The sequence below is a fragment of the Anomaloglossus baeobatrachus genome, chromosome 6 (assembly GCF_048569485.1).
Source record: "Anomaloglossus baeobatrachus isolate aAnoBae1 chromosome 6, aAnoBae1.hap1, whole genome shotgun sequence".
Lineage (NCBI taxonomy): Eukaryota > Metazoa > Chordata > Amphibia > Anura > Aromobatidae > Anomaloglossus > Anomaloglossus baeobatrachus.
The window spans coordinates 305,148,697-305,159,328 of record NC_134358.1 but is presented as its reverse complement, the minus strand read 5'-3'; positions in this window follow the sequence as shown (position 1 = coordinate 305,159,328).

Below are 10,632 nucleotides of genomic sequence, written 5' to 3'. Positions count from 1 at the left end.
CGATCATAACCTGATAATTATGTAATGTGTGAAGGTGGAAAGAAAAGAGAATTCACCAGTCTCCAAATGGAAGAGTGTATGGAGGGTAATGCTGCACACCTCCTCATACTGACTCTATAGGGGATTTCCCTAAATGGGGGGAATAGATGGCGGCAGAGGGGCATTAACTTTAGTAATCTTTTCCATCTGAAGATGCTGGATACCGTTTTGATTGTTTGGCTGATGGACTCGGTGGTTTTCCTAGGACAAGGAACGTCCGTGTGTAAGAAAAACTGTGACTGACTGTAAACAGAATCTATTATTAACTGCAATAAATAAGAAGCTACAAGAAATCCTGTGATATATGCAGGTCACAATACAGGTCTCTTCTGTGCACTGTAGAGTTTGCTAAAAGGCGCACGTTATACTGAGAGAAGCCGAGAATAATCAAGTTATAAAAACGTTTATGGTAGCTATAGTGCGGGCCCACAGAGGCAATTTCCCTGGTGGGCCCCTCACACCCCAGTCCGACCCTGCTCCCATACATAGTACACAAATCAAAAAAGGTCCGTGGAGTAGACCAACAAGACAAAACAATCACTGATCTCGGGGAGACCAGTCGGAGAAAACACTGCCAGCAGCCAACAAAGGCGCTCAAAACAGTGAAATCCTAGGGGCATTGCCCCCTGGGAAGTATGCAAATCAAAAAAGGTCCATGGAGCCTCTGTTAGGAGTCGCGACACAGAAATAGCCGGATATCCCTTCGGGAAGGACCTAGCCAAGGGATGCCTCTTTTTAGGAGACCACCATAACCACCATATTAAGTGGCCCTTTTAATCAGTATCCAACTCTTTGACGAGTTTAAAGATATGACAAGGGAAATACCTTGGCTAGGTCGTTCCCGGAGGGATATCTGGCTATTTATGTGTCGAGACTCCTAACAGAGGCTCCACAGACCTTTTTTGATTTGCATACTTCCCAGGGGGCAATGCACCTAGGATTTCACTGTTTTGAGAGCCTTTGTTGGCTGCTGGCAGTGTTTTCTCTGGCTGGTCTCCCCAAGATCAGTGATTGTTTTGTCTTGTTGGTCTATGTTAGGGCCAGGTGGACGGGCAAACCCAGGAGGTGGATCCACTGGGCCGAACTCCTTGATGATGGTAAGGGGTCCGGTAGCTGGAGCACTACAGGTAGCAGAACAGTCCGTGTACAAGAGGAGATGCAGAAGTCCCTGGGACCACGGAGTCACTGATGGTAGTCCGGGTGACGGAGCTCAGGTTCGGAGGCCAAGATGTTGTCAGGCAGAGTCCGGAACCGATGGAGCGGGCAGACGGGTCACCGCAGGGATCAGAGAGGGAACGGACTGTCAGGATGGCGGATAGACAGCGGTCGGGGTTCGGGATTCGGCAGGACCGGATGGCGTAGCAGTATCGGCTCTAGAAGAGAGATAGGTAAGTATCACAGAGACACAAGGAGACCTGACTCCTAGCTTGGGAAACACGAAGAACAGGCCCCGCCCACTTGGACACTTAACCCCTTTATACCCTGTACCTGTGTGCCCAATTTCCTGTTAGTGGACGCTGGCCCTTTAAGAAAGGGTCAGTGACCGCGCGCGCGCCCTAATGCGCATGCGCGCGGCCCGGGTGCCAGAAGCCAGGGCAGGGAGCGGTGAGGAGGACGCAGCAGAGCCAGGCTGGGGCTGAGAAGCCGACGGGCGCCGGTAGCGGGGACCAGGACGCCTGGGAACCGCCAGCAATGGAGGCTGGAGACCGGGGAGCGACGGAGACCAGACAGAAGAACCGGAGGGCGTCGCAGGGAAGCCGGGGAGCGTGGCAGGTGAGTCGGGGAACAGGGCAGGGGACCCGGGGAGCGTGACAGTCTACTAGGCATTGCTCCCACCTAGTCAGAATCTTACTCCACACTGATGACGGGCAACACCCCAAAACAGCTGTCTGTGGATGGATACCTGGCCTTGGTATTTCCCTTGTCATATCTTTAAACTCGTCAAAGAGTTGGATATTGATTAAAAGGGCCACTTAATATGGTGGTTATGGTGGTCTCCTAAAAAGAGCCACTCCTTGGCTAGGTCCTTCCTGGAGGGATATCTGGCTATTTCTGTGTCAAGACTCCTAACAGAGTCTCCACAGACCTTTTTTGATTTGCATACTTCCCAGGGGGCAATGCACCTAGGATTTCACTGTTTTGAGAGCCTTTTTTGGCTGCCGGCAGTGTTTTCTCTGGCTGGTCTCCCCAAGATCAGTGATTGTTTTGTCTTGTTGGTCTACTAGGTATTGCTCCCACCTAGCCAGAATCATACTCCACACTGATGAGGGGCAACACCCCGAAACAGCTGTCTGTGGATGGATACCTGGCCTTGGTATTTCCCTTGTCATATCTTTAAACTCGTCAAAGAGTTGGATATTGATTAAAAGGGCCACTTAATATGGTGGTTATGGTGGTCTCCTAAAAAGAGACACTCCTTGGCTAGGTCCTTCGTGGAGGGATATCTGGATATTTCTGTGTTGAGACTCCTAACAGAGTCTCCACGGACCTTTTTTGATTTGCATACTTCCCAGGGGGCAATGCACCTAGGATTTCACTGTTTTGAGCGCCTTTGTTGGCTGCTGGCAGTGTTTTCTCCGGCTGGTCTCCCCGAGATCATTGATTGTTTTGTCATACATAGTACACAGAAATGAAGGGATTCCAGTTCTTTTTCTTTGGTATCATATAGACAATAGCAGCAGCCGCATGGAAGTACTGAGCAGTGTAGCTGTATAATGAGGATGAGATAAGTTACTTACTACAAATATTTCAGGGATTAATTTTTCTGCCTGTGTCAGTACCATTCCCTGCTTATTACTCCTCCTCCTCTTCCATCTCCCTGGAGTTTAATAGGCAGTTTAACCTAACACCTCACTGTGCTCACCATCCACTCTGAAAATTAAAAACAGCTGGACTTTTGTTGTAAATAAGAGGTTGGGAAAAATAGTGTCACAGATTTCAGGGGAGAGCTGGAACCAGAGCTCCTAGATTGGGCCTCAGACCAGGGGGGCCCTGGCTATCCCTTATCTCATAAATACCTCTGATAGTGAGATGGTGATAGTGAGATGTTGAGGATGTCTGAGCTACCAGCCTGACCTTGCTCCTTACCAGCCCTGATCTAATACTCCCTCCCTATCACAGGGGGAGCGAAGGGACAGAGACAAGAGCATGTTAACACCAACAGTGATAGACAAACAGGAAAAAACAAAACTCGATCACACAGCACACCTACACAGAGTTATCAGACAAAAAAAGAAAATGAGGAAAACAAAGAGCAGGGAGGAAATAAACAGTCAAGTCGAGTAATTTGTAATGCTCAAGTCCTCATCTCATGTAACAAGCATAATAGAAGTCAATGGGAAACTCAAGCATTTTTCTGGCAGAGCCACCCAGGAGGTCTGGGCTGGAGGCTCTTGGAAGCTCTGGAGAGATAGATCGAGAGCGCATACTTTGAAATACTCTGAGCTGTGGGTGGAACCTGGATCTTCCAGCTTGTGAACCAACTACCATATCTGGACATTGATTTGCTGAAATACTCTATACTGCTGGAAGACATTTCTTGTTTGACTGTATAGACCATCCATAAGATTACCATACCCCTGAAATACTCTGTGTTGCTGGAAGACAATTCTCCTTCCAATGTGTAACTCTTAGGGGCACTTTGCACACTACAACATTGCAAGTCGATGCTTGCGATGCTGAGCACGATAGTCCCCGCCCCCGTCGCAGCTGCGATATCTTGTGATAGCTGCCGTAGCGAACATTATCGCTACGGCAGCTTCACATGCACTCACCTGCCCTGCGACGTCGCTCTGGCCGGCGACCCGCCTCCTTATTAAGGGGGCGGGTCGTGTGACGTCATAGCGACGTCACACGGCAGGTGGCCAATAGAAGAGGAGGGGCGGAAATGAGCGGGACGTAAACATCCACCTCCGTCTTTCCGCATAGCCAGCGTGAGCCGCAGAACGCAGGTAGGAGATGTTTCTCGCTCCTGCGGCTTCATACACAGCGATGTGTGCTGCCGCAGGAACGAGGAACAACATCGTAACATCGGTCCTTCCGAAATTATGGAAATGACCAACGCTACACCGATGATACGATTTGGAGGCTTTTGCGCTCGTTAATCGTATCATAAAGGATTTACACACTACGATATCGCCTGCAACGCCGGATGTGCGTCACTTTCGATTTGACCCCACCGACATCGCAGCTGCGATGTTGTAGTGTGCAAAGTGCCCCTTAGTCTATGACCAGCCACAAGATTATCATACCCCTGAAATACTCTGTGTGTGGAACCTGCCCTTTCCAGCTTGTGACCTACTACAATATCTCGATATTCATTTTTTGAAATATTCTATGATGCTGGAAGACAATTCCCCTTCTGTGACCGGCCAAAGATTGTCATACCCCTGAAATGCTGTAGTTGGAGCTGCACTTTCCAGCTTGTGACCTACCACAATATCACAACATTCATATGTGACGCCCTTGGCAAGCCAAGGGTCACAGGTCACAACATCACATGCACCCCACATTCCCTGCAGGAACATCCAAGCTAACCTAAAATCCTTGTTGCCTTCCTCCAGGGGCTGATGTCCACACCAGGGGGTGGGCCAGGCGGTTGGCTCCGCCCACCGAGGAGTTCACAGCCCTGGAGGCGGGAAGAACCAGGCAGATGAGTTTAGGAGGAAGAAGTAGAAGGAAGTGGTAGAGGAGCTTGAGTGAAGGAGTAAACAGGAACAGTTAAGAAAGCCTGAAGTTGGTCCGGGTGTGTGCCCCGGACTGAGACAGCAAGGTCAGCAGACGGCGGTGATAGTCTGCAGGGGGACTGTTTGGAGGTTGCTGGAAGGACCGCGGACGGGTGGTGACCCGGCGGTACTGGAGCAGTATACGAAGAACAGTCAGCACCAGGGCAGGGGCCTTTCGGATCCCGGCAAGGCTAGGAGTCGCCATAATTTGCCAAATCCGTCAGTGAAGGGGACGTCTGTCTCCTAACAACCAAGTCCCGATTGAAGGCAACAGCCCGACCGTGAAGGGGAGACACCGCCACCGCCAGGGCACCAGTTTCCCAGGGCCAGCGCCTGCGGGCAAAGTAGGGCTCCTTCGGCCCAGCTTGAAGCCGAGGAGTGGGTAACCGGTGGGGACCCATCGCTACCAAAGAGACTTTCATAGGTGCAGGGAAGAGACCGTCACCGCTAACTGCAGGGAACATCAGCACCGTGAACCGTCCGAGGGACCCGTCCAACCAGCCGTTTGTTTACCGAGAACTGTGTCGTGTTTACTGGCTGAGTGAGTACCTCCGTGCCGTGCGGCACAGCGCTGCCCCTGCGCCCCTGCACCTCCACAGGCCCCATACCCGCCTGTCCACCATACCAACCCCATCACTGGGCCCCGGGACCACCAAACTCCCCTACCCACGGAGGGGCAAATCAACAACTGGCTGCTCCATACCATCACTCCCGGGCTCTCCAGACAGAGCAGCGGTGGTGTCCACTTAATCACCACAACCGTGGGTGGCGTCACGGACAATAAACTATCCCAAATCCCAATCCCCTTTCACTCACGGGCGAGGAGCGCCGCTCGAGTCCCCGGGATCCGGCCCATCGCTCGAGCCACCGAGCAGCAGCAGGCCGCAGCAGCCGTGGCAGCCGGACCCGAGCAGAGGGAGAGCGCGGCGTCCCCTCCTCCGCCCGCGACAACTTGGCGTCACGAACAGGATCTTACCGCTCTGCCGTTGGGTAGAGGTGCGCCTTGTGACCGCCGGAGGTATCCGGCCGGAAAAGTTCAGAAGCCGCCATCTTTGGCGCGAAAAGTTCCCGCTCGAGCATCTTCTCGAGTAGCAGAGGCGCAAAGGCCAAAACCCCGCCCCGATAGAGGAGGGGCCGGAAAGAGGCTAAGGGGGACGGAAACAAGATGTCTGCGCCCGACGGAGCCACTGGAGGAGCGGTGGTCGCAGCCGCAGTGGCACCCGTGGATGGGAATGGGCCTGCCCAGGTCCCGGCCGCACTGGCGGGAGGTGCCGCGGCCCCCGCGCTCGCTCAAGTGATGCCGTTCTCCTTGCCCTATGCGCCCGGAGCTACCTGGCTACCGCAGTATGACGGGAAACCTGATGCTTTACAGGTCTTCCGGAAAAAGCTTAACCCGTTGCTAGAACTGTACCCCCTGACCGATAAGCAACGTGCAGCGGTAGTGCTGGGCCAGTTAACCGGTGCGGCTGAGCAGGAGGCGGAGACCTGGGCCGAGGGGGACCGGCTCTCTGTAGCCACCATCTTTGAGAAGCTACAGACTGCCTTTGAGACCCGGACTGAAGCTGAGCTGAGGATGCATTTTTACCAGTGTCGGCAACGGTCTGTGGATAGCATTCGGGACTATGCTTTACGTCTGCAAACCGCCCTCCGCACGCTAAAGCGGGTGAATCCTATCAATGAGGTGGACAGCAACAAGATGTTAGTAGAGCAATTTGTGCAGGGGATGAGATCCCCTGAGGATCGCAAACAACTCTAGCTCTGGGCCCTAGAACACCCTGATGTGGACTTTGCCGTGTTAAAGGAACGGGCCATTAAAGCACTACAGCCCCCAGCTTCAGAAATCTTGGAGCCAGCCCCGTGGCCCATTGAGACAGCCCCCGTTGTGGTGGTCCCTGCCCTACCAACCTCTCCAATACCTACAGCCCCAAGCAGCACGATGGAGGAACTGGCAGCCCAGGTCCGTCGCATGGACGGAGACCTCGCCAAGATTCTTGCTGCACTCCAACCTTTGACCAGATCTCAGCCTCCATCACAGATACAGCTTGCCGACAGCCCTGAGGATGTCCCCTGGATGCAGCGGAGAAGTGCTAACAACCCGCGGAGCAGACCTCCAACCTGCTACAAGTGCCGTAAGCCTGGGCATTACTTCCGACAGTGCCCGTTAAACAAGCAACCCCTGGGGCCCCGGGCCAATCCTCAGGAGTAGAACCCCGTGGCCCCCCAGACTGGCGGGATCGGTATATCGGGGCCCGGCCCATCATCCCCGTGGCTGTGGACGGCATACCGGTGATGGCTCTCTTGGACACTGGATCACAGGTAACCACCATACCATACACATTGTACCAGCGGTATTGGGGGATAGACGAGCTGGCACCCCCAGATACTAGTATAACGCTAATTGCTGCTAATGGACTCCCATTGACCCAAGTGGGGTATAAACAGGTGGCTATGACAGTGGGGCAAGCTGAACTGCAACACCAGGGTATGATTGTGATCATGAATGAACCCAGTGATCATAACCCGAAGATAGTGCTAGGAACCAATGTGATGGAGCACTGTATGGGTGATGTGTTAGCCCTACTGCAACAGCTGGCCGCCACAGCGGCAGGGAGCCGACAGAGAGCTGTGCAGCATAAGATCCGAGCCTTGATGTACCGCCAGCATGTAAACTCAACAGGAGGAGAGATTGGTGGAGTGAGAGTGATGGATGTTGCTCCGTTGATTGTGCCCCCTAGGAGTGAGATGATGATTTGGTGTAGGGCAGCAGTAGGGCCTCAGGGGTGTGACTACCCTGCCATGATGAAGCCCATACCCTCCGAGCACTGGCCCACTGTAATGGCCGCCCGAGGGGTGGTAGACGTAAAGAAGGGGAGAGTGCTCGTGAGGGTGCTGAACTGTGGGGAGGAAGAAGTCAGGCTTCCCCGGTATGCCACCATTGCCAAGCTGCTCACCCTGGATTCCCACACCATCCACGAGGCCATTCCCTCAGTCTCCCCACCTACTACCAGCACTCCCCCGCCTCAAGGGGAGGTAAATGAGTGGCACCAACAGCTACACGTGGGCACTGACGATACCCCTACACATCACAAAGCAGGGGTATACAGGGTGGTGCGGGAGTATGAACAAGTTTTCAGCAAACATCCCCTAGACTTTGGGCAGATCAAAGGGGTCCAACACCATATCCCCACCGGTGAACATCCCCCTATCAAAGAGAGGTACAGGCCTATTCCCCCTGCACATTACCAGTGTGCCAAAGATATGTTGAGGAATATGAAGGAGGCAGGGGTTATTCGGGACAGCTGTAGTCCCTGGGTCGCTCCGTTGGTACTGGTCAAGAAGAAGGATGGTACCATGCGGATGTGTGTGGACTACCGGAAGATTAATCAGATAACACATAAAGATGCCTACCCACTGCCCCGAATTGCAGAGTCTTTGGCCGCACTGAGAACCGCAAATTACTTCTCTACCCTTGACCTTACCAGTGGGTACTGGCAAGTGGCAGTGGCCCCGGAAGACCGGGAGAAAACCGCGTTCACCACCCCAATGGGGCTCTGTGAATTCAATAGTATGCCGTTTGGGCTGTGCAATGCCCCTGGAACCTTCCAACGGCTGATGGAGTGCTGTCTGGGACATCTGAACTTCGAGACCGTCCTGTTATACCTGGATGAAGTGATTGTGTACTCTCAGACGTATGAAGCCCATCTAGAGCACCTAGCCGAGGTGTTCGCGTCCCTTGCCAAATACGGGATGAAGTTGAAGCCCTCCAAGTGCCACCTGCTGAAACCCAGAGTGCAGTACCTGGGGCATGTGGTGAGTGCGGAAGGTGACGCCCCCGACCCTGAGAAGATCACTGCCATCCGGGACTGGCCAAGACCAACCACCGTGAGGGAAGTAAGGCAGTTTTTGGGTTTGGTGGGATACTACCGGCGCTTCATCAAGGGGTACACGAAGATGGCTGCTCCGATGCAAGACCTCCTCGTGGGACAGACCAAAGGTGGTAGACCCATCGGAGCCACACTGGTGTGGGAGAACAGGCATGAGGAATCCTTCCGTCAGCTGAAAGCGGCCTTGACTGGAGAAGAGGTCCTAGCGTACCCTGACTACGGCTGCCCATTCATCCTCTACACAGACGCCAGCAATGTGGGTTTGGGGGCAGTCCTGTACCAGGTCCAGGAAGGAAAGGAGAAGGTGATTGCCTATGCTAGTCGAAAACTCCGGCCGACTGAAAGGAACCCTGAGAACTACAGCTCCTTCAAGCTCGAGCTCCTGGCACTGGTGTGGGCTATCACCGAGCGGTTCCGCCACTACTTGGCCGCAGCAAAATTCACCGCTTTCACGGATAACAATCCGTTGACTCACCTGGACACGGCCAAGCTGGGCGCGTTGGAGCAGCGGTGGGTGGCCAGACTAGCCAACTATGACTTCACCATCAAATACAGGGCCGGTCGTGTCAACATTAATGCTGATGCCCTCTCTCGGATGCCCCACTTGTCAGATGGTGGGTGCGAGGATGATGACCTCGAGGAGATCGAGTTGCCTGCATTCCACCGGCCACCAACTGAGAAGGTACATGTCCACCAACAACGGGTGAACCTGGATCCGCTGCCCAGTCAGGAGTGGCAGGAAGCTCAAAATCAGGCGCCCGCTGTCCGCCTAGTCAAGACCCTAGTGGAGCAAGGCGCTGCTGGGATGGACCCTGCCGCCCCAGCTGAAGCCCAACGCCTGTGGAAGGAACGGACCCGGCTGTGTCTACATCAGGGGAGGTTGTACCGTGAGTTGATCAACCCGAAGACCCATGAGAAAATCCGCCAGTTGGTTATTCCCCAAGATGATGTACCCACTGTTCTGCAGGCGTACCATGATGGTGCGGCCACTTTGGGTGGAAGAAGCTGGAGATGCTGTTGAGGGAGCGGTTCTATTGGAGTGGGATGCGGGAGTCTGTGGAGGCCTGGTGTCGAGAGTGCGGTCCTTGTACGTTGAGGAGGAAGGATGAAGCCAGCCAGAATGCTCCCCTACGCCCGATCGTTACACACCAACCGCTGGAGCTGGTCGCCTTGGACCATGTAAAGCTCACCCCCAGCCGAAGTGGGTATACTTACGCTCTGACCATAGTAGATCACTACTCCCGGTTCATGGTGGTTGTCCCGGTCAAGGACTTAACCGGCCATACCGCCACTAGAGTTTTCCAAGCTTACTTCTGTCGACCCCATGGATACCCTGAGAAGGTGCTTACCGACCAAGGTCCAGCCTTTGAGGCGGAGGTGTTCCATGAGTTCTGTCAGCTGTACGGCTGCAAAAAGATCCGGACCACACCTTACCATGCCCAGACCAACGGTATGTGTGAGAAGATGAACCATCTGGTCCTTGGCCTCCTCAAGACGTTGCCGTTGGAGGAGCGGAACCTGTGGCCGGAGAAGCTGCCTGACTTGGTCGATATGTACAACAATATCCCGTCTAGCTCAACGAAGTGCACCCCAGCGTATCTGATGAGGGCTCAGCCTTGCCGACTGCCGGTGGACCTGGAAATGGGACTGGAAGCCCCAGAGACACTCCCCTCAACGGCTGAATGGGATACCCGGCGGAGGGTGCAGTACCGACAGATTCAGGAGTATGTGGAGAAGAACCTAAGTCGGAGTCGAGAACAACAGGAGCAGCGCTTCAATCAGAAAGCGTCTGCGGGCCCTTTCCAGCCTGGAGATGTGGTGTTAAAGCGGAAGAGGAAAACCCACAAGATGGATGATCAATGGGAACAAATCCCATACGTCATCCAACCCACAGGATTGGAAGATGGAAAGGCCTACCAGATCAGTCGTGACCATGGGGGCACCTTGGCCACGGTTTCCCGGGACCATCTGAAAAGGTGCCCACC